Below are 25,107 nucleotides of genomic sequence, written 5' to 3' on the forward strand. Positions count from 1 at the left end.
TTCAAACTGAATGGAAAATTAACCTATGTCGAATAAATTTTGAATTTAGAACGTGGACTCATATATAGTGGGAGTGTATGTTCGTGTTGTTCCATTACCAACTGTGTAAACGGTTTTCACTCCGGCTCATTGTCCACGGTTGTAATACTAAAGCAAAGCTTACACGAAAAAGGTGTTTAAACTCTTTGGAATAGCTTGCTGCGCTCATTCTCGAGCCATCTGAGACCACGTTGGCGTACACCAAATGTCAACTTACCACGTTTCTCATTAAGTACTAACGCTAATCACTAAAATGTTTTTGGTAGAATGTATTTGTCATTGAGTCATACACTTTGGCATAGTGTGCACAACATAAGTGTAGGTATATTTTACATTTCGGAAAGTAAATAAACTAGTGGTTCTAAAGTCGTTCTAAATGATGTTTGTTCTGGCACTAAGTGCTTGCATTGAGAGAGATATAAGTAAGTTGTGTCATGATATTTGCTATTTAAGAATCGTGATCATCTTTTGAGGCAACTTTCTAATTCGCTAGTGTTTCGAAAAAAAAATGATTTTGATAAATTAAATTAATGAATTTTATCATTTCTGACAGAATTTTGAACTTCTCATTAACTAGCTGAGAATTGAGTTGCCTTTCATGATTCATTTAATCGTGTTTACCAATTAACGATTTCGATTACAAGAGCGCCTCAACTGTACGCCACATGTTCCTAAAATATCCCATTAGTCTGTAAGGATAGAGTGTTAAACAGAATCCCTTTCATTAAAATTTAAGACCAAGTACTCATCTGCGTGTTCTTACAAAGTCTGACACTACGGTACTATGGCATCGGTGAACACTTGAAGAGGACACACATGCGTTACGCGGCTAAACTACCAATAATCGTCTGTCCCTCTCACACGAGTGCGCATGTTCGGTCCTCTCCCTCTATACGCACGATCTGATGTCGGTCGCGGTCCGCTCGTCACATCCCTCGAGGTCGTATACCTAGCGCATAGGAGTTAGATTGGCGCGTCGCATATTCAAAATAGGAACGTTAATGGATGGGAGCTGTGTACGGTGGGGTGGATGTGTGCGTGCGAGAGAGCCAGCGACCCTCCCCCGCGCCGCCCCCGCCCGCCGCCGCCAACCAAGCGAGTGGCTCGCGTTTACACAATCCGTTGGTTCGGAGCACCGACGATGCTCGTTGCGCTTTGCCCTTCTCGCGACGACGATCAACGCGCGTACACGTTTCGTCGACTGTTTTTTTTTATACTCATACGACTACAGCGCGCTCTTGACGTTTTAGGAATTCTTATAAGATTCTTGGTAACTAACTGTACCTATAAAAAAAAAATAAAGATGATAGTGAATTTGAATTAGTGATTCTGAAGATGCTCCGAAGACTACAATATTTGCCTGCTCTATCATCAGCAACGTTACTAATGAATTTTTACTGGATTTATTTAAATCCTAATGGGTCAACAAATTAATTAAAAAAAAATGTGAAATTAATAAACAAGTGAAGACTGTGATATTTGAAAAGTGATAGATAAATAGAGCAAAAGAGAGCGCAAATACAGTGATAATGAAGAAGGAAAGCAACGAATTTCAAATAAATCATAAATTTAAAAAATTGAGATTGCGAGGCTTCAGTTGATCAACTGGTAAGTGTCTTGATTTTTTTTAAATGAAACTAGTAATGACTTTACTCATTCAATTCAAACCTTTAACAATCTATTAATTTTGCGACAAAAAGTTATCGTCTTGATAAACACAATTCCAAAAAAAATAAAAAAAAGGTTCACCATAATGGATGCCGATAGCAGGTTGTTTTTTTTTTGTGAATAAACTTTTTATGACCGTAAAAAAACACAATCTGACTTTTTGTTAAGGGATGAAAATACTGGGTTTTGACAAAAATATTTACGCGTTTAGTGTTAGAGTACAGTTAACATACTTTTAATTTTTACATACACGTGTTTTTAAAAAAATTTCACATTGAGGCGTTTCATTCTACTATTTCAAAGGCATTACAAGTTTCTATGAAATAATATCGCAAATCATATTTTGTGAGTGTGATATAGAAAATTTAAAATAGGAAGATTTATACAAATCTTAACCCAATTTTTTTTTAAATCTTAAACCATCACCACCACACAAAAGATCACCTAGCAACAAGAACTACTTATATGAATGTACATTGGTGATAAGCAGCCGTATCATAAGTCATGAGTTTTATCATGTTAGGATTTATACGCCACTTCTTATCTACAGGGCAAACAGAAAAAATACCGACGAAATGTCTAGCCAATATAAATATATTATATCAGATATTCAAATTAACTATGTCAACAATTTTAACCAATAACTTAATTTTTTCTCAATAAAATAATTATTTATTTATTTATTTAAAGAAAAAAAATACTGTTATTATAAATTACGCGAAAAAAAAATATTTTTTAGAATTCGTGCTAAATGGCAAAATATTAAAATCTTAGAATATGTTTTTTTATGTTACATTTTTAAAAGATTAGTCAAAGTGGCGAGTTTATGGTCGAATAATTAAAAATAACGTTGTATTACCTACTTAAAATAAAAATAGGTATGTAAAAATTATTACGTAATGTTGAACCTATTATCATGTCATGACCTTTAACATGGCGAGTTGTTTTCTTCGAAAAGTAGTTTTTGTTGTCATAAATATTCTTTATACGGTACATAATAAACGCTAATTTTATCAGACAAAACAATTTGCGTTTTATGTGTGTGTGTGTGTGTTATGTTGCCACTGAGCTGTGCCTTATCTTTGCGTTGCTATGTCGTTTGTAGGTAGGTTGATATTATTGTTAAAAATATAGTATGTAAGCAGGCGTGTTCGTTCATATCCTACGGTAGTATTTCAACTTAAATGGCATATGTACTCAATTCATTAGCATTATTTATAATTGAATAATAAAATTTGGTTATTATTTAACCAAAAATAAAAAAAATAAAAAAAGGAAAATATTATTGTCGCTACAATAAAATATGTTTATCTATAAGGCGAGGATTTTATTTAAATCAACGCCGGTCGCAGATATAAAACCATCTAGATACTTGATTTACTATTCCATGTAATAATATTTCATATAACAGAAAATACTGTCGTTGTAATGGCGACCACATAACTAGTTATTTGAATTTATTATTGCAACCTCAAGTATGAAGGAAAATATCGTTGGTAGCAATAACTGGAAGTGCTCGGCCAAACCTGTGTTTAACGGTCATCAACAATGCAGCTCTATACGATAGATAATTGCTATTTATAAGTTATTTAAAAACAAGAACGCGCTAATGTCACGTACATTAATCTCCAGTAATACTGAAATAACTATAATACATCGTTATTAATAAACGCTATTTATTAGTCTTAACGTAACGGAATCGACACTTTCACGCGCCATAACAGATTAATGACAGCATAATTACTTGTTGACTACATAGGTACTCTTTAACAAAAAAGAAACTCCTTTAATGAAAACTTTTAATGTTTTTTCAATTGCGGGCACACTGAGAATCGCCCAATAAACCTTTACTTTAAATCGAGTACGTTTGAATTTCGAACTCTTTGGAATTTCGAATTTTTATTACTTTTTAGTGAAGTAATTTGATTTTGACATACCTATGCAAGTAAGTAGTTTTACCATTAGTAATGAGTTTTTGTCTGCAATTATTTGGTTGTGCATGAAAAAAGCAGTACCTAAGTAGTAGTACGTTTATTGAATCAATAATTTGATTTTGGTCCCATCTTACTATTATAATGGCAGTTAAAATTTGCTTGCGTTCAAAGTATCTATGACTAAAATCTCATACGTTGAAGGTAGCATAGCATAGCTACTTCGGGTTTGCATAAAAAATATAAAATCATTGCTTTTTGCGATTTTTCCCGCAGCATGAATGAGCGCCATCTATCAACGAATAGTATAGTTTTGACAGCGCCCTTTCTTCAGGAAAAGCGTTAGTTAACTTACTCTACACAGTTTTTTCTAGGGAATACAATAATTGTCTTGTTAAATAAAGCCTTTTGTCACTTTCGGCCATCTTCATATTAACATTTCATTTAATAACTCCGTCTGGACGGGAAGATTGGACAAAAAAACAAACACACTTTCCTATTTATGACATTAGTAGATAGATAGGTATAAAAGTATGCATATTATAGAAGTATGGACATATGGAGGACTAGATTTAACTTATTTTTACGACTTTATCGTGGAATTTAACTTTTACATACAAAATTACAGCAATTTTTTTCAATTACATAGTTGTTTTTTTTATATATCTAATGGTATTATAGTAAATGCTATCGTTACCATTAACGCATGTCTATTTAAACCATTACCATCTTACTTGAAAATATGAAGATATAAATCAGAGCGGTACAGTCGACTGCAGATCAAACTGTACTTCGTGATATCTTATGTCAACTATTTGTGGAAAATCTTTCTTAATTTTAAATAGCTTTAGCTTCTGGCTTTATAACATTCATACTATCACATCTATATCTAGAAAAAAATTAAGGGCCACGTTCAGTTTTATGTAAGGCTTAATGATGGAATTTAGATTCAAATAGTGACAGGCTACTAGCTCATCGCCTAAAAGAGGAGTCCTAAGTTTATAAGCATATTGTTTAGTCGCCTTTTACGCTGTAAATTTTAGTACAAAAACTTAGCTGATGTCCAAATCAATATTTTTAGCGTATAGTCAGTCAGCTTGATATCTTTTAAAGACTTGACTCTGTCTATCCCATAAATAAGATAGACGTAAATATGTATCTATATATGTTTATTACGAGTATTTATTTTAAAAAAAATCCTATTGAAAATAAAATCAAAACTACCTACGTTGTAAAAAATTTAAATTTTTTATACAGCTTTTTTTTAACATGTCAATGTATTGAGTACACTGATAATATGTTTAACATGATGTGATGTCGTGTGTACTAATCGTGTTATTAATTTCTCCCCGCCCCGGGCGACAGGTTTGGTCGTTAGTTTCGAAGTGCGCCGGGTTCGAATCCCAACTGCTAATTATTATTTATGGCCACCTCTTATCTTTAGCCGTAAGGCAATAGGAAGTATTACAAAATATTGAACGCTGAGCCGCTTCGTTACAGACATAATTGGTTTGACGCTGGTGCTAATTTTAAAAATGAATTACTCTTAACAACTTTTAATTTCTCATTCTCGTTCATGATTGGTGTTTAATAGTTTTTATTTCACGCTCTGTAACAAGTCCGTTCGTTTGTAGTTTTAAAAACGTCAGTGTTTTTTTTTTCCGTAATCGACATGTGTGCTCCCATGTCAAACAGCTTTAATTGATAATGTGTGTTTTGTACATACATACATACATTATGGTCACGTCTATATCGCTTGCGGGGTAGACAGTCTCAACAGTCTTGAAAAGACTGAATGGCCACGGTCGGCTATTTGGCTTAATGATAAGAATTGAGATTCAAATAGTGACAGGTTGCTAACCCATCGCCTAAAAAAGAATCCCAAGTTTGTAAGTCTATACCTTAGTCACCTTTTACGACATCCATGGAAAGAGATGGAGTGGTTCTATTCTTTTTTGTATTGGTGCCGGGAACCACACGGCACTGTTAATGTGTATATATGAATAAAGGAAATTACACTTGGCATTATAAAATGGTAATCAATTATTACAACATTTAATTAGCACCTGAAAATTTGTTCACAATTTCCAATTGGCCGTTGGAACGAATGTTATTATTAACAAATGGTACTTATATGTGAGTTAAATTGATCTCAAATATGGCGTACGGCCAAACGATTTACGTCCAATAAACTTGTCAGTGAATGCAATTAACGACCCCTTCAGTGTATTAAAGGAAATTTATGCATTGACAAAACATTTTATTACTGTAGTCTGAATTAGAAATAAAATGTACCTATTCCCTCCATGATCCAATATGGGTTAAGTTGTGGTCATGTCAAATGGGAGTCCAATTCGAGAATCATGGTCATAAATTAACCCTGGTATCCATTTTAGAGACGTCAGTTACCAGGACGGGTGTCGTGTGGTTCCCGGCACCAATACAAAAAAGAATAGGACCACTCCATCTCTTTCCCATGGATGTCGTAAAAGGCGACGACTAAAAGGGATAGGCTTACAAAATTGGGATTCTTTTTAGGCGATGGGCTAGCAACCTGTCACTATTTAAATCTCAATTCTATCATTAAGCCAAATAGCTGAACGTGGCCATTCAGTCTTTTCAAGACTGTTGGCTCTGTCTACCCCGCAAGGGATATAGACCATATGTATGTATGTATGTAGTTACCAGGACTAACGCTGGAAGTTCGCATGTTTAACTGAAAACAATAAGGTGTCAACTGAGGTAATATACATACATACAAATAGTCACATCTATATCTAATGCGGGTAAGATTGTGATTCCCTGCGCTTTAGTATAGGACCACTCCATGTCTTCCATGGATGTCGTAAAAGGCGTCTAAAGAATAGGCTAATAAATATGGGATTGTTCTTTTAGACTATTTTAATCTCAATTCTATCTTCAACCCTGAACGTTGCCTTCGTTTACCCCGCAAGGGATATAGACGTAATTATTGTATACATATGTATGTTCTTACATATCACGCGAGGAAATCCACAAGCGAAAGCTAGCTAGTCAAAAACAAAGAGATGCAAAATGTACTCGTACAAAGTGGTATGATACCGGTTGGCGCCAATTTTCGCTAATTATTTCTGGGTGCCGCCCAAACGCACCATCACGACACTGATCTTTGATTGCACGCTGATTATTTTAGATTTAGAACGGTTTTATAGAATTTTCTTTTGAATGTGTGACACTGATATAACTATGTTGTGAAAAAAATAATAATATTGTATATCTGTTTCCGATATTGTTATCTGTGTTTGAATTTGATTTCTCGTACATAGTAAATATAGTCACACTCGCACCTACATCCCTTGCGGGGTAGACAGAAACAACAGTCAAGACTAAAAGGCCACGTTCAGCTGCATGGTTTAATGGTGGAATGGAGGCTCAAAGAGGTTACTAACCCATCACCTATATATAAAATCCCAATTTTATTAGTATTTTCCTTGATTGACTTTATCACTTACGGGGCTAAATGATTTAATCAGATTAATAATTATTCAAAATTCGTTTCGTGAATACTTATAGCACGTTGGCTATGTAAAGTTTGATCGTACCCCACCTGTTCAGTTACTCGCCCCATTAATGTATAAATCCACACTATTAATAAAAATAAAAGATTTGTATTTTTGTATGTTTGTAACGAATAAACTCGAAAACTACTGGACCGATTTTCACAAAATTTATCGCAGACCTGCGGGAGTGGCATAGGCTACTTTTTTATACAATTTTTCACGGGAATGAAGCAAAAGCTAGTAAATATATAAATTTGAAGTTGGCTTAATAAGACACATTATAACTAGAACTAGATACCCTGTTCTATTTAATAAGGTGTTGGAGCCTGTAATGATGGCCTGTTATTAAGCCCTATCAACATCAAGTTTGGTACAGCCAACGACAAAATCTATGGAGTTATTTTTTGAAAAAAAAAGTTACTTATAGGTACCAAATTTGAGCAACAAATTTTAATGATGAAACAGAGAAAAATTATAATTTATTTCGTGCAAATTTTAAATATTGCCATTATTAAAAATATTATTATAAGTTCTTAAAAACTGCTGAATAGTGTTAGATAATAAGATGCTACCTAAAAACAACCTAAATGAATAACCTGACGCAAATTGGTGAGGGATCGAAGTTCAAATTATGGGGATATAAGATTCGCCTTAGATACAAATTTATATATTTTTTTAATAAAACATTAATTAATAAAAAAAATACGAAGGATAAAGTAAAAAGAAAAAATTACTGACAATATTTATAATGAGAAAGTTTAAAAATAAAATTGTAATTTTTCAAATAGACAACTTTTAGTCTGGAAAGTTATTGAAGTTTTTTTAAAGTAATATGATTTTTGTTGTTATCTGTACTCGCGGACGCAGTTAAGACGCCTATTATGTAATTTGGTGATTACGTAATTATACGAAGAGCTGAGAGAGCAATCTTTTGGAAAAATATTATCTACGTTTTTATAATTTTAGGAAAAACGAAACGTGTTGATATTAAATTTGTTACAAAATTGTACCTAAATGATTTTTTATTTGACGGCACATACTAATTGCTTACCGCGAATTACAGAAAATCAGTACTTTTTCTGGGGCAAAATGTACTAATTTGGTAGCAATAAAAAATATAGTAGATAGAGGTATATGATAGCTCTCACTTCCCGCGCTTATAAAAGTTATTCAAGGGTTGATAGGCTTTTAAATTTTAGGCCCAGTAACTATCACTCTGAATCTCGGTTTACTTTTATCAAGTCACGTATTCTTGAAGGCGCTGTCTACCCCATCTGGAATAAAGTCGTTATACTTATTTGTGGATGCGCTGCTTCAATGTTATAACACGAATAGCTGCCAGTCATACAAGCTAAGATAACCATATGCCTTAATACCCATTTGACCAATAAACACATTGGTAGCAAAACATGTTGGCGTGAGTCACACGGTCACAGCTAAGAATAGAATAAATGACATGAACACCAGCTCTTGAACAATAATTCAGCAATTCAGCAGTATGGAATTGAGTATAACTATAATTTTTAACTAGGCTCTGTACGGGTTTTTGTTAACTGGGAAAATCATAAAATTCTTAATATAAATTTACCGTGTTTCGTGGTGATGGACAGATCATGTGATTTTTATATAAATAGTAGGTAAATAAAGGTACAAATATTGTCCAAAAAGTTTTATCAGAATTGAATTCAAAATATTTTTAATTTAGTATTGTGTAATAACTTGTTTTTAAACATCCTAAATAAAAAAGAACTAATTCGAAATTGGAACGTTTACTTTTTTTTTTCCATGAAGAGTAAATTCATCTTACAATGAGTAATAGATGCAGCAAAAAGTGCCCTCGACTAAAAAGGTTACGATGCTTGTAAACAACGATGGTGTGTTTTTTTTTTCTTTTATAAGAAACTGTTTTCTTCCAAAGGTTAGATGTCATATTTTTGACAGGTAATTAAACAAAGACATACGGTATTGTCGAGTATTTGTAAATTATTATTTATTACCAACCTTAGCATTGCCCCCGATTTTACCGAAGGGCACAATATGACAATTACAAATGATATTTGATGATTTCTGACCTTTGTGTTATTGATTATAAATTGCATCATTTTATTATATTGTTTTTAAAAGGATTGATTGTATAATGCTACATATACGAGTATATGTACTTTGGTTTTCGTATGGTGAGGAAATAATTTATTAAACATTGATTGAATAATGACATTATAAGTATGATACTTCAATGTATGTAGAGCCTTTGCTTTCATCTTTTCAGCAATTATCAATATCGAATTCATTGATTTTTATTTATTTTATACCGAGATAGAATAATATTCGCATCTCTTTCTCATGTATATCATACAGGGCAAATAAGGAAAAGTAATTCTGCAACATTTACCATGATCCAATATGCGTAAATTGCCCAGAAAAGGTTGTATAAAAAAAAATTAACAAGTTTAAAAACCTAGCTCTAAATTGATTACCATAGTTACATCTTTGTACGTATAGGTACAGTTGCGGTATTTGTACTCTTCATACAAACTATTTACTGCTGTCAAAACATGCTTCACAGAGTAACAACGTAATCCATTACTATTCTGAACAACAATACTATGAATAGAAATTCATAGCCCATTCCAACAAAAGAGGACATTGTACAAGAAGTTTAGCATTGGCCTATTGTAAAAATATCTTTTCGTATATTTTTTTTATTGGTTGCCAGTAATTAGCTAACATTTAAAAAAATATTTAGGTAGCTTGTAAACTTTTTTTTATTTTATACATGTAATAGCTTCAATAATTTGATGCAAATATATTTTTATGTTCCAAAACAGATCTAGCTTTGTAATCGGCTATAAATAACAAGTTTTATTTTTAAAAGGTCAAAGACAAACTTTTTTTTTCGTTGTTTTGTTGCACAGAACTTGTTATTGTTCTTTTTTTTTTAAAGAAAAAACAAGTTACATAGGCACAATAATAATAAACTTCCTGACTATATTTAACTCCATCATCTTGCGTTCCATTCTAAGAAGCATAGAAACCTGATATTTTGGCTGCTACATTGTTGGTTAGTTCGTTCGTATGTTAAACATCAAATTAAGGGATCGGAATTTTGCTAACAAGGCTCGTGTTACACAATATTTTAAAAATATCTTATAGAAACAATGCCGCCTTATATTTCCACTTAATTTGTTCAAAGTAATAATTGAAATATACAATCTTGAAAAGACTAAAAGGCCACGTAAAAAAGGTAATTTAAAAATTTTAATACCAACAACTTAACAACATTAGAACATTTCAACATTTGAACGTGCACTAAAAAAAAGATATTCTAAAACAAAGTAGCAACTAATGAAATGCGTACAAAATGCGGCGTCAAAGTGATTTTCTGCCAACTAAAGGAAGTCACTAGTAAAATATGCCCCTGAACTGTTAACGCATGCGCAATGACTCTAACCGCTTCCACCACTCACCGCTTTTAACCCTTGAAAAGTCGATGCAAATTTCTTGCATAAATAAATAATATATGGGCTTCAGCGACACAGATATTTGCAGACGATAAGCCCAGTTAGACATAGACAAATGGCTGAATGTGATTTGTTGACACCTCGCCGTGATAAATTTCTTGATAAATTATCTCATGATTTGTACTTTAACATCACTTATTCGTAAACATGTTGGAGTATTTTTTTCTTTTAAGTTTTAAATATTGTTTTTTTTTCTTGACTAATTGGCTGCCAGCTCGCGTTCTTATGAGGTTGATTTATTTAGGTATTCAATTACACCTCACTAAAACTTTCATATCTTTGATCTAGTCAATGACCTGGAAGTCGATTTTTTTTATTCAAGTAATAAACTAAGTTCTGTTTAAATATAGCTGTATTTCTTATATCAGATCAAAGCTATAATGAAATAAAAAAGAGTTTATTTAAGAATTGTTCGTTTAAGTTTTCCAAATTTAAACGAACAACTCTTAAATAAAGGTTATCCTTTCAAAATCTTTTAAACTCCGCTTGTTTCGATGAAAATAAAAAAAAAAACAAGTTACATAAACCGCAGCAGGTGGCTGCTAAATGTCGCAAAGTGATCCAGTCACGATATCTGTTAGCGTTATCAGTGAAAATACTCGAAAACCATTCACTTTAATTTTTATTCGAGTGGCAACAAAACCTTTTTGAGTTTTTTTATGTGCATATAAAATTTTTAATTTGTCTTTAAACTGATTGTCAGCAGTCGAGTTTTTGTTTTTAAAATGTTTTTTTTTCTCAATTCATTAACAATGGTGATGTTTATATCGTACATAGGTAGGTAATGCTACGTTTATTAAGTTTTTTCTTAAAAAACAAATCGTAATTGTCCTTTTGTTTGTTTCAGAATTGGCATGTGCAAAATACACAAAATCGGAATTGCTCAAAAGGTAAAATATATTTAATTATACAATTCCTTTTAATACAAGTAAAAAAGATAACAATATTATTCAGTATTGAAGCATAAATACTTTACTGTAATTGAAATTTACTAAAATAAACCAAATACCTGTTCATTATATCACTAATTTCGTCATCCTACTTCAGCGTGCCGTAGTCTAGCGGTGAACGTTGGCTCTTCAAATCTTCAATGGTTTATGAGTTCGATTCTCAGCTCGGCCTTCATCGAAGCTGGCATATTTTATTTGTTGAATGTGTTAGTCAAATTAAGGCCTATATGAATAAACCCCTATCGGTCGCGATTTAGACGATTTATGTCTCCTACGTATTACCAATGGGGCTTACAATTTTGAATAAAAAATAAAAATATTTTTGCCATATCCAGTTTAGTTGACGAGAATAAAAAAAATGTTTGACTAATTAGAATAAAAAATAGAATTCAAGGAAATAATAGAAATTTTAGTTTTGGTTTTAGTGCAAATTTATAGAAATACCTACTCGTTTCATTTTTAAGTTTTGCATGCTATTGATTTGCAATAGTTTCTAAATAGTTTTTATTAATCATTAATTTTCGGAATATGTAATCTTTTTAATAGTGTGAAACATAACCAAATATAATTTAGTTTAAAAAAAATTATGCAGGTTTCACCGATCAGTCAAATTGATAGGTATCAATACTTTCTTTCTTCGCTAATCTGATACGTTATCCTAGCTGATTATTTAAAGTCAAATCCTGATAGCATTGAATGCGATATGATATCTACTGTGACGGCATGTAATAATAATGTCAACTGATTACAGATAAAATATTTTAGTAGGTACAAAGAAAGATACAATTATTTAACTTTTATTCGCTCAAAGTGGACTAAAATAATAATAATGAAAGTTAAGTGAAAAAATGGAGACGCCAAAAATTTTAATAGCAAGAATAATTTATAGCCGTCTTGAGGTAATACTTCTTCTATTAAATGACTTTCTATACAAAACAGCCGGTCTAAACACACCCTTACTAACCCTTCACCGCCATACGGCGTTTTAATACCCCGCGACTTTCACATCCTTCCTGTTTTAAATGTATTCATAACAGAACAAAAAAAACTAATGCGTATCATTTGACGGTTTCTAGACAAAAGACCTATATCTATTGTGAGGTTAAAAGGATTTTTTGTCGTCTTCGAAAGTGGATCGGAAGATGCAACGGCTAACTTGGGGTTTTTTTTTACGTGCCGAGATAAATTACTCTCGTTTTTGTTCCACTCACCCATATTTTAAACAATCAATATTCTTTGAATTAGATAATACGTATTTTGCGAACGTATTTATTAAAAGGTAAACCAACTCAATTTAACTAAATAATTTACTGGAAGTATAAAATTAATGATAAAATTACAGTAATCGATTACCTAGATATAAACCTGCGTTTAAACGATAACATCGGTATTCCGAGTTGGAATAAACATTAAATTGATATTGACTTGCTCAACTCGGCTCGTTAGTTGCAACCAATGCTGCCCTTTCAACAAACGTCTTACGAGCCACCACAAAGTGCGCCATTGTGCCCCTTATCTCCTTTACAAAGCGCTACCGTGAATCAAACACACCGAAAACTACTTTGAATAAAGCATCCTATTGTCAATATTATAAATATTATGCTAATGTGATAAAAGAAATTTTTGACTCTGGCATCCTCGGCCAGGTGTCGATATGAAAGGGTTGAGATTCAAATGTCTTGCGACCCTACTTTGTATGTGATCATTTATTAAGATTTACCCCATTGTTTAGGTTATTCCCATACACGCATGCATGCATAGATTGTAATTTATGTGAGAAGCATGCCTATGATATATTTTTTAATATTCTAATGCATTCACGGTTCTGAGGACATGAATCGTTTGAAGAACTTGGTTCGTTGATCGTAAATTTTAGGATTATGTCAATAAAAATGAATTCTAACATTTCCAGTTGTATGACACAGTTTACGTTTATATGCTTGTACGTGTAAATTTTATCGTCACATTTTTAGGGAGGGTCAATGTAATCATAAACGTATTATGTTTGTTTTTATGTTATGTTACTTGCATTGTAATGTTCCAAAATTGCAATTTTGTTTCCTTTACCGAGATTCTCGAAAACCCGTCGTCAAATTATGTAATTATAACCGACATCTTGATGGAAAAATGTGTATAATTTTCGCGTATTTTTTCAACGGCTCATAAAATGTCCATAGCGGGTTACAAAAGAATGCTTGGCATAACTTTTTGTGGGTTTTTGAATCGTCATGAGTAAGTGTCATTACCATTATAAAAGTTCCTTGTTCTTTGTAAATTACAATTTAGCTTGATGATTTACGTGGAAGAACAAAAGACAGTAAAATCATATCGTGTTTAATATTATTTAATATGATCAGCACGAAATAAATAACATGTTTTGTACGGTACTACATAAAAATTCACCATCATACGAGTTTTTTTTATTATCGAATATAACGACAACAAAATAGAAAGATTTACTTGGGATATCTCTGTCAAATTCTTATTTTATTTTTTCTGAATAAAAATACTAATATTTATAACCACTGTCAAGGTGACACAATTTTTTTCAAACCACCTAGTGGGCAACTGAGAATCTCAAGACACTTGTTTCCCGTTTAAAGTCAAACATAGTACTTACAGTGGCGGCACATGGCGTACACAGCTGTTCCGTACTATTCTTATGCAAATTATTTCATTGTGATATCCTTGCATAGAGTTATAACCCAACGGGTACCACATTCGCAGGGTTAAGTTTTTCACTCTGTTCGTTTCAATTTCATCGTCAGTTTCGCGTCGGCCGGGACTAAGTGACCACAGTGTAGCGCTGAAGGGTTAAGTAGTGATGTGACCGTGTGAAAAATTATGCACAGATGTTTATTTTAATAATTACCTGGTACATACCCAGTTAGTACTTAACATTCTGATCAAGTTATCTATCCAATGTGTATGCAATAAGCAATAGTATTTTGATGGAAGTTCAATTAATTATAGAAGTAATACCTATATATTTTTTGGATTTACATAATTTTATTGAAGAATTTGTGATCTAACAATATGAAGTCATCGTCCAGTTTCTCGTTACTTGTGTTATTTACAATAATTATTGATGCACACCTATAGAAACGTGTGTAAATTAATGTTAAGATGCCAAGAAGACTAGAAGATACTTATATCAAAAGCTTTTTGAAAGAAATCCAAAGGTAGGTACTATCATAAGTGCGTTTGCAAATGAATGATATATAAAATGGTGTATGAAAATATAGATAAATACCCTTTTTCTGTTGTCGGTTAAGGTTACGCCTCTGAAAGCGCATGCAAAATGTACTAAAATAAGTTGGACATAACTTTTTATTATACATTGAATTCGCATATAAACTACAGTTTACATGTCGTTGTTGGAAGCGAGATTTCTTAATATGAAAATAGATATTCGGAAAACCATTATCATATCTATAGCTTTTGCCTCGAAAGACCACAGCGGTTAAATCATTGTTGTAAAACACTCATCCACGTCGTAATGTGCGAAGACTTTAAAACATTAACGCTAACAAACATGGCATTGGACGCGTATTTTATAGCTCCATAAAATATTTACGAGTAGAGATTACACTGCGAAATGTATTTAATGAAGTATTTCATCGCTCGTTGCATTAGAGGTAAACTAAAATTGTGATTATTGATTTTGATCATTTGCGTTAGGTATAGATCCTTAATTAATATAATGGTTTCATTTCGTAACTTCATTCGTTTCGTTACTTGTAAGCAGGCGATAATATTGAACAGGTTAAAAATAAAATTATTATACTTACCCGTAGTCTTCCGCCGTGATCATAGACCACGCTATTAGAGATTCAAATTTAATCAATTACCTAAATACAATATAAAAAATCAAAATAAGCTTGATGCTTTACCTTTATGATAATATATCTCTGTGCCCAAGTTTAGTTATTTGTTGATTAAACTGACTTCAACGCAGTCGTAACATTATATTTCTTACTTTGTCTTCTTCATTCGTTACCATTGGATATTAAAAAGAAATATCGAATCGCCCAAATTCGAATTTCAAAATATTCGAGTGACAGTTGCTTTACAAACATGGCGTCTCATTAGCGTCATGGCGGCATTACATGTGTTCTCGCGTCAAATTCCCAGAATGTCTCAGTCCTTTAATTCTGTTGCTTCCTCAATAAATTTTTATAGGTTATAATTAAAGTCAATGGCGGGCCACACTTCTCTTTGTTTTAAAATTCTTCGTCTCACTTCGTCGCTTCTATCCCTCTCCATCTCAATTGTTGTAATTATTACGTTTTTTTAATAGTTGTCAATTACCTTTAAGATAAGAAGGTACTTTTTTCGTTTATTAGGTAAAGTACATCAAAAACTTATTTGAGAAATAAAATCTAATGAATTATTTACCCGGGAGATTAACTTTAATAAACAGGATAATAGAATGACGCTACTTGAGGCTCTTCTAATGTCAGTTATGTCTGTCATATATAACAAGCCACATAAAAATATAAGGTAGATACCTTAATAGGTCATTTATATTTGACAATCACTCTTTATTCCTGCATAATGATTTTATTTTGCAAATAGGTAATGGATATGGAATCACGTTTAATAATTACAGAATTCCATCTGTCATAACCGCAGTGCTGGTCTGAATATGGATCCAATAATTCCCACTTTTAATTAACCAGCATTTAATTGGCTATCGGTATCTTACTTCACATTTACCATCGCATTTCAAAATTAAATTTCTTGTGTAATTAATTATAATGGGTTCACAATCAATTTATCATATAAATACATTCTTATTGTTCGTGCGCCAATTTTAATTGCATGTAGCGTATCAACTGTCATCAATGCGGGTGTCCGCACTCAATTTTGGCGCGTTTTGCTGTCTAAAATAAATAAAAATGGTAGTCACGCTAACCCTCTCCCCCGATCCATCATGACGCAGGCGTGGCGAGCGAGCGAATGACGCCGACGTATACTAATCGCTCCCCCGCTGATAGATGCGACGCCATATTGAATTTCCTTTTTTAAAAATTTATTTTCTGCCGGTGCGCAAACGCAATCCAGCCAGTGCCTTTAATTAAACTTTTTTGCTGTCACAGAATATAAATTCCTTTTAAATTTGCAATACCAGCCAATTTACAAATGCTAAACGACACATCCATTTTTAATCAGAACAATTTCGGCCATATCAACAGTATCAGCTTATTCCGTTTTTTATTCGGATATCAACGTCAATTTATTCTCTACTAATTACGTTGGTTGGAATATCTTATTTATTGCATGACTGGCGATGCACTGTGTCATTGATACTGCATGCCTCAAGGAAATACCGCGTGAGCAAGATTTCGATCTTGCAAGATCATTAACTCGCTTTCAAACTGTCGGCTTTTTGAGGTCTTTTGATCTTTTCTTTTGGGTTATTTTTCACGATATGCCACGATAAACTGGTATACAAATGGGCTACGTGCAAGCCTGGTCGTATCGCCCCAGACATCACATTACTCGGTACCGTATTAACGTGAGCCTCCTCACCGAAACTCGAAATTTTGGATTGCACCGTTTCGTGTACAGTTATTTATTGTTTTTCTACGGCATGAAAAACACGAAAGACCACTAGATCATGTCTCATAATTTTTCTTGCTATCTCACTTTATCAGTTACTGGAAACATGGCTATCTTGGTTTTATTCGAAGAAATATTGTCGTCCATTCCAAGATACTACCGATAAAATAAATCATCAAACTTATAAGTCTTTTGATGACTATTGGCTCTGTCTATCACGCAGGGGATATTTATGTTTTTTCTTAAAAATAAGTACAACTGTACTCAAAATCAACGTCAAATAATGTATTGTGATATGGATAAAAAGAAGAAAAAATATTTAAGAATGCATTCCACGATGGATAAGAGGCAAATTTCAGATACCGTGAAATATAAACGAGTTATATTGTAGGTAAGCGCTAATTATTTCGATGTAATTTTATTACTGAAAATATGTGAATCACATGTTTTGGATTTTCGGCCATGTTTGTTTAAAGGATCCCTCGGTCATTGAACTTTCTGAATCTTGTGTGGGCGAAAATATATATAGTTTACGAAGTTTTTGTGTCTTTACGTAAACTGATATTCACTTTGTTCTTGTCTTTTTTTTTTCTTGCGCATTATTATTTTTGATAATTTGTTGCTCTTTTAGTGACTATTTATGATAAAGTCAACTAATATTGACACCTCGAAAGAAAGTCGTAATTTAAATTAATGCCTTTTTTTAAATAATTTTATTGATTTTTATGAATAAAGTTTTCTGTTTTGACGTAAAAATATTTTAAATATTTACCCAAATTTCCATTTTATTTAATCTACTTATAAGCAAATAACTATTTATTCAATAATACCCAGGCGTGCATTCTGATTGTAAATCTTTAATTTCATGTAGAAATACAAAGAAGACAAAAAAGTCAGCGTGTGCCAACTGTTTCATAGTCTCTCACAAGTCGTTCAAGGGAGAGGAGAGGCTTTGAACATTTGGGATTCCTGGATGATGGGCTAGAAAAAAATCTGACAATGTATATCTCAATTCCAACATTCACCCATCCAGCTGTAGGTCTTCGTGTCTTGTGACATGGCTCTGTCTACCGCATAAAGAATGAAGACGTTGTACGTGTAATAAAAAAAATACGTCGCTCGCAATAAACTCGATTCGAAACTGGGTCGATAAAAATCGTTTCAAATGTGTTACGAGAATCGAGTAACCCTAAAAAGATCGGCCCAACCTGTCTGGCCGGGACATTTGGTGCGCAATCCTTTACATTTTTTGTTAAACTCTTCGACCCAAAAAAATGTAAATAATAAGATCCTTTGAAACGTTGGGATACCAATGTGTTTAAGTTGGGTGCACACTGAGCTAGGAAACAATTTTGTTTGATGTTGAATTAGTCTGCTTTAGACAAAAGCTGATTGATTTAAGATTTAATAGAAATAATAACTGGACTTCGCCGGGTATAACGAAAATACCCGCGGAAATTTTAGGAAATCCTCTCTTAATGCAATCTCAAACTACATAAGTAACCGAGATGCTAAATTTCAAAGTTCTAATTTCAGCGGTTTGGGCTGTGAGGTTATCTATCAGTCAATAAGTCGCTCAGTAATGGAAGAGCTTTTTTTTTGCATTAGCCTTATACCGAAATGCAATTGGAATTTAATAATACCTTTTATAGGTCAAGCCACTTTTAGTTAAGACGTGATTTATATGATGACAATGACAGCTAACCTGAAACAAAAAAATTGTGGATTTTGTGATTTTAGTTAAAAAATATCTCAGTGTATACAAGCCTTAACTTCATTTCGACTGACAAGACCACTCTGTTTTGGTTTTAAGTGCAGGTATCTTATCCATTTTTTATCTTTTTTCGACCCCAAAATAGGTTATAACCCTATTTATTTTGCTTTTGAAATTGGGTATAGTATAGTTTAATTTGATGGCCATGAGAAGGGTTAACTTTTTATTTTTAAATTTGAAGTTGGCTACAAAATATGGTTATTACCTACGCGATGCTTTTAATAGTTAGACACATAAGTTCGTTGAAAATATAATTTATTAACTTTCTTTTAACGTTAAAACTGTTTCCATCATAGTTCTCAACATTAAGTTAAATAAGTTAATATTTAGTTTGTATTATCGAAACGCAAGTGATTAAGATTTCATTAGTAAATAAATTACTAAGAAAATACACACATGCATACATCACGTTTATATTCCTTGCGGGTTAGACATAACCAACAGTCTTAAAAAGACTGAAAGGCCATATTCAGCTGTATGGCTTAGTGGTGGAATTGCAGTTCAAATAGTGACAGGTTGCTAGCCCATCGCCTACAAGAAGAATACCAAGTCTATTAGCAATGATTAATGAAAGGCGACTAAGGAAATGCCCTTAATCGACTTTGACGATATCTATATACTTTATTTAAGTACCGCGAACCTCACGGCACTAAGAAAATAACTAAATAAATTAATACATCCGGCGACATACCACACCGGTCGTTAATACCCCTCACTATGTTACAAGGGTTAAAATAGACAAACCTTTTTCTTTGCCGTAATTTCTACGATTCCAAGATGACGGTTAATTTTTGTAATTCGATTAGTTTTTGTCGAGCACAGACAATCACGGTTCTTTCATATGGTTTAAATTATATATCCCTTTATAGCCCTTATTTTTCTAGGCTTGCAAGCGAATGTGGACCTTAAGTGTATGAGATTAAAGATAGGCATCTATGGAGGACTGAGATAAATGTTTCAAAGAAATACGTGTGAATGCTCTACCTGCTATGATGACAGTTTTATGCAACAAGTCGCGGTACGATGTGTGTTCTGTTAAAAAAGATTTTTGATATATTATGAACCGCCGCTTGTTCTAATAAGTAGTTTTATTCTCGTGTTTTCTGTAGAAATTGATGGAAACATTTTTTTTTATTTATATATATATGTATAATTTTGTACAAACCCTGACTCACCTTATCTAGGTGGAAGAAGATAATTTTGTACTAAACCAAGAATTTATGCTTTACTTACTGGTATTAAAATTATTTTACTAAAAGTGATTAGTAAATTGTCTTTTGACAAAGTACGTAAAATCGAAACTACGGGGTGTAAAATTTGGCATTACTTACGTTTGAAGGATACCATTATTTTTTACAAAAAAATCGAATTATCTGGAATTGTTCAGAATAACGCAGATATAGTCGGAGCGTCTATTATAGTTTGAAAATAAAAATTATTTTCATAGACTTATCCCTTACGAGTTAAACAGATTAAAAAGTCCGCTGAAGGGCCACAGTCAGCTATGACACAATGATGGCATTGATCAATATATTTTGGCTTGAAATTGCGTCAGCCAGCGCACAGCTCGATGGGTCTATCTTGCATAAAACCGTTCTACAACACCTGTTTTGCTACTAGACCGGTCCAGTAAGGGAAAAACATCCCTTTTATTTTAAAAACATTTCATGAAGCCACCGTGGGATCCCCACATTGTTTACGTTGTAAATTCATTTGTTTATTGGTGTTTATTTGTGGTGGTGTGTTGGTTTACTGTAAGCACATAAACATTTAGGTTATTTTTTAAGATTATTAAATGTATGACGATTTCTTTTTCCATTGTCTATTTATATAACGAATGGATTAAACATAACTTGAATAATAAAAAAAAGAGCAATCATAATATTTTTTCGATTTAATCGCAAGAAATTAGGGTTACCCTAAACTTGTTTTTTTTTTATATCCATATTATATGCTAACCCTACGATACCTACTATAATTTACGCCAAATTGCACATTTTGCATTTATGATTCAACCTGATTTCAATAAATTATACCATCATGACCTGATCGTCACGTCACATCTGCTCATTAACAGGCCTTAATGCAAGATCAACTAAATAAAACCTGACCGTTGACAGAACTCGGGACCTTGTGACTAAAAGGCGACCACATTAACACTGCGCCACAGACCGCCGTAGATGTGACGAATAACGAATACGTATCGATTTTCACACGAGCCAGTGTTTACTCGTACCTAACTTATTGACTGCTTGAAAACCGGTCCAATGATGAAACAGCGACAAAGTTTACGAAACACCAAAGAATTATAGTTAACTAGCTCCTGCCCGCGACTTCGTACGCCTTGAATTGTCGTGTTAATTCAATGTCTAAGCCACATTACAGCAAAGTACATTTTACTTTAGATTCAGTTTAAATTTTTTTTGCATGAAAGATAAACAAACAGATACACATCCACATATCCTTATAAATATTCTACACATGTACCCTAACATACCTACATACAATCACGTCTATATCCCTTGCGGGTAGGCAAGAGCCAACAGTCTTGAACGACTGAAACGCCTTCGCTTAATTATGGAATTGAGATTTAAATAGTGACAGGTTATTAGTCTATCGACCACGTTCAGCTATTTGGCTTAATGATAGAATTGAGATTGTGAGCCTTTCCTTTAGTCGCCTTTTACGTCTTTTATGAGAAAGATATGGTGTCGTTCCTCTAATCACAAGGCACTTAATTGTACTAAATTTCGTAAAAAATTGTCCAATTTATTTTCCGTAGTCAATATATAAAGCGAAACTCTGAGGTTTACTCGTCGCTACGGTATCTTAAAAACCATGAAAATTGACCACAATGCATCAAATAGACCGATTTGATACAGTTCTTTTTTATAAAAAAGGTCTAATAGCTTCTATGGTGTAGACAAGAAGTTTTTTTTTTAATCCAGTAGTCACTATGGGTCAATACGCGTAGTCATGGGTCCGGAAGGAGTATTGCTAATATTGTCTTAATGCCTAGAGTATAAGTATCGAAATAACTGAAATGCCGTGTGGTTCCCGGCACCAATACAAAAAAGAATAGAACCACTCCATTTCTTTCCCATGGATGTCGTAAAAGGCGACTAAGGGATAGGCTCACAAACTTGGGATTCTTTTTTAGGCGATAGGCTAGCAACCTGTCACTATTCGAATCTCAATTCTATCATTAAGCCAAATAGCTGAACGTGGCAATTCAGTCTTTTTCAGACTGTTGGCTCTGTCTATCCCGCAAGGGATATGGATGTAACCATATGTATGTATGTATAACTGAAATGCCAAGTTGGGCTGGAAATATTGAAGGAATTGAGGTTTGGATACTGACAGGTTTGTAGTCCATTGGCTAAATGATAAATCCAGAATATGATAATTATTAGTGGTTTAATCGTTACAAGGTGGTGTAGACCAATCTATACTGTTAAGAGATTATATATTCTTTACTTTTGACGTTAGAGATCCCTAGAAAGGAACCCAGGGTGCGCATCTAACCATGATCCTGGAATGAGTAAGTCAAGATTTTACATGAAGCGACTTATTTGTCCTGTTTTTATGTGGTTTAGGGAAACCTAACCTATATTGGAACATTAACTTTATATTCTGGAAGAAGGTAGGTATGCAGAAATCGTGTCAAGTGGAAAGAGGTAGTCTCTGCCTACCCCTCCGGAAAAGAGGCGTAATTTTATGTATGTGTGTATGTAACTTTATATTTCCTTTACTGTAGATATTTACCTATAGTCAATTATAGACTTAATGACATTTCAGATACGCACTGATATCTGTAACTATTTTGAAAGTGCTTCGCCTATTAGTATTATCTTTAGACCTTACTGTCCATTATACTATCTACTTTTTGAGATAAAACTACTCTTAGGAAATTTCCATACCGTTCGTAACATTTAATTAAATTGTAATTTAGGTGCGATAGCTGTTTAGATAAACGCATAAAATGGGTAGATTTTTACGTTGATTATGTTATTTCGGGAAGCCGTTCTGGTTTTTAGAAAGTATATGACAAGAAATAAAAAAGTGATAATTTATTGTCGCGAATGTTTTTTTTTGACAGTTGTCAAATTTTGGCCCTTTTCTAAGTAAGTTTTGTTCATGAAATTTATTTATTTTAGAATTCATCTAAAAAATATAATTGTTATACAGACTGAGCGAAATGCAGGTAAATTTTACAGAAACTTAAATTTTTATGATTCCACATTTCGTATTAGAAAAAAATATATTTATTTATTTAGTATGTAAATCTCTTTTAAACTGAAAATTTTATCATATTACAAATTTAAAGATGTAAGCGTTGACATATCTTTTAAACACTGTCCTTATGATTGTAATGGTCTATCTAAAATAAACAGTTTAATCGCATAAACCCATAGTTTTGAAACAATAATATCTACTTGCTCATAATTCAAGGAAAAACAGCAAAAATACCGCATAATAATGTATTTATTGTGTATCTTATACCGGTTCCACAAACTGGTGATTCAAAAACACGCCTACTTCATATCGAGGACCAAAACACATTTTTCTTGCTTGACGAATGAAAAATCAGGTTTTTTATCGAGCCTATTCCGTTTCGACACACTTTGTCGAGATTCCTCGACGTGGCTCATTTATTTGTATCGGACAATTTGCACTCAAAAATGATAAAGGACGCGCCCAACAAAGAGTTAGGTCATACAGGTCGCATCGGCCATTGCTCAGTTACAAAAAAATATTGCTTATTCATCATCGTCGCAAAAACAGCCAGTATCATACTTCATACTGACTCATTTCATTATGGCTCGTATAAAGAACCCTACTATAAAAGACTTCGCGTTCTGATTCTTTTTTCGAAACTGTTCAAATCAGTCATTTCATTCCAAATACAAATTGCCATTTGTCACTTTCCGTGCGGCTACCTCACAATGTGACACTGACACATCGGGCAATAACATCAACCAAAAACTAAATAAAACCTCAATTTGCGCGGCCTAGCAAATTGTTTACGATAACTTGTTATACCATGTATAGTCGATCTTCAGTTAACCTTGAACAAGAGGTTTGACATTCACGCGAGAACCTGAACATCTGTACATTGTACGGTCACCGCTCTATATTGCGTGTCAAACATTGTAACAACGTTAGCTATACATGGAAATAACTATGCCACTCCATTGTAAAATTAGTGCCACAAAAACTAGGTACAAAAAGCGTCGTGGTTTGAAAACAATATTTCGGCTAGGATACAGCGCCCGCGGTTGACCGAGGCAAGGTCGTGCGGGTTTTGAACTGCGAACAAAAAATCATTCCACATTTAAATGTTGCATTATGACTGCGCTGATTGATGGGTTTTCTTTTCGAACGATTGATTTTCTTTTTTTTTTCTGTAAGCCATTCACGGCCGCTATTGCGGCCAGGATACATTCTTATATTATTTTCGGTTGCATTCAATTCTCGATGACGATACTTATTTTATAAACTCTTTTGTTTCAGGTTACTGACCCCGATGCGCTGTGTGCTTTGCGGTGAGGGTATTCAAATGTTTTTATACCGTAATTGTAATGCTAGTGGTTATTGATATTTTAGATTTTAGTGTCCTCGATATCCGTTATGCATATCGGCTTTATACGGGCCCTAGAAGAGCGTAGTCTCATTGTCTTTCTGTCCGTCATGAGTGACTCACTCCATTGTTGCGTTACACAATAGATGTCTTTGTGCATTGTGCCCCGGGGACCCTGGTGTTACGTATTTTGTAATAATTAGTCGACGTCTATTCGACTCGCTAATGACACGTATTGCCCTCCGCATGAAACCTCATAAGGTGTGTAAAAATTACGTGCATAATTTAAGAGGTTTTTGTCCAAGACAAAAGGAAACGTCATATTCGTGTCGATGCACTGTGTTTAGTGGCTATGAATAATGAACAAAATATTTATCCAAACGACTAAGAGTTTATGATATAAAGCAATATCTCAAACGGCACGCGTTACAGGGGAACATTGCGCGAATTCAACTACAAAGGGCAAAAAATGGGAAAAGGGTCTGGCCAGAATATAATAGATACCGAAAACTCAATCGCGCTTAACAATAAAACTGAAT

General features: G+C 33.3%; 1 long non-coding RNA gene across 1 annotated transcript; it reads left to right on the forward strand.

Annotated features, from left to right (window-relative positions):
* Positions 1 to 1,177: 1,177 nt before the first annotated feature.
* Positions 1,178 to 24,854, forward strand: LOC132902256 (uncharacterized). The gene is made up of 3 exons (XR_009657070.1): positions 1,178 to 1,647; positions 11,546 to 11,588; positions 24,502 to 24,854. It is a non-coding gene; the product is annotated as an uncharacterized LOC132902256 (long non-coding RNA).
* The last annotated feature ends 253 nt before the right edge of the window (positions 24,855 to 25,107 follow it).

Source organism: Amyelois transitella, chromosome 11 (genome assembly GCF_032362555.1).
Source record: "Amyelois transitella isolate CPQ chromosome 11, ilAmyTran1.1, whole genome shotgun sequence".
NCBI classification, from domain to species: Eukaryota; Metazoa; Arthropoda; class Insecta; order Lepidoptera; family Pyralidae; genus Amyelois; species Amyelois transitella.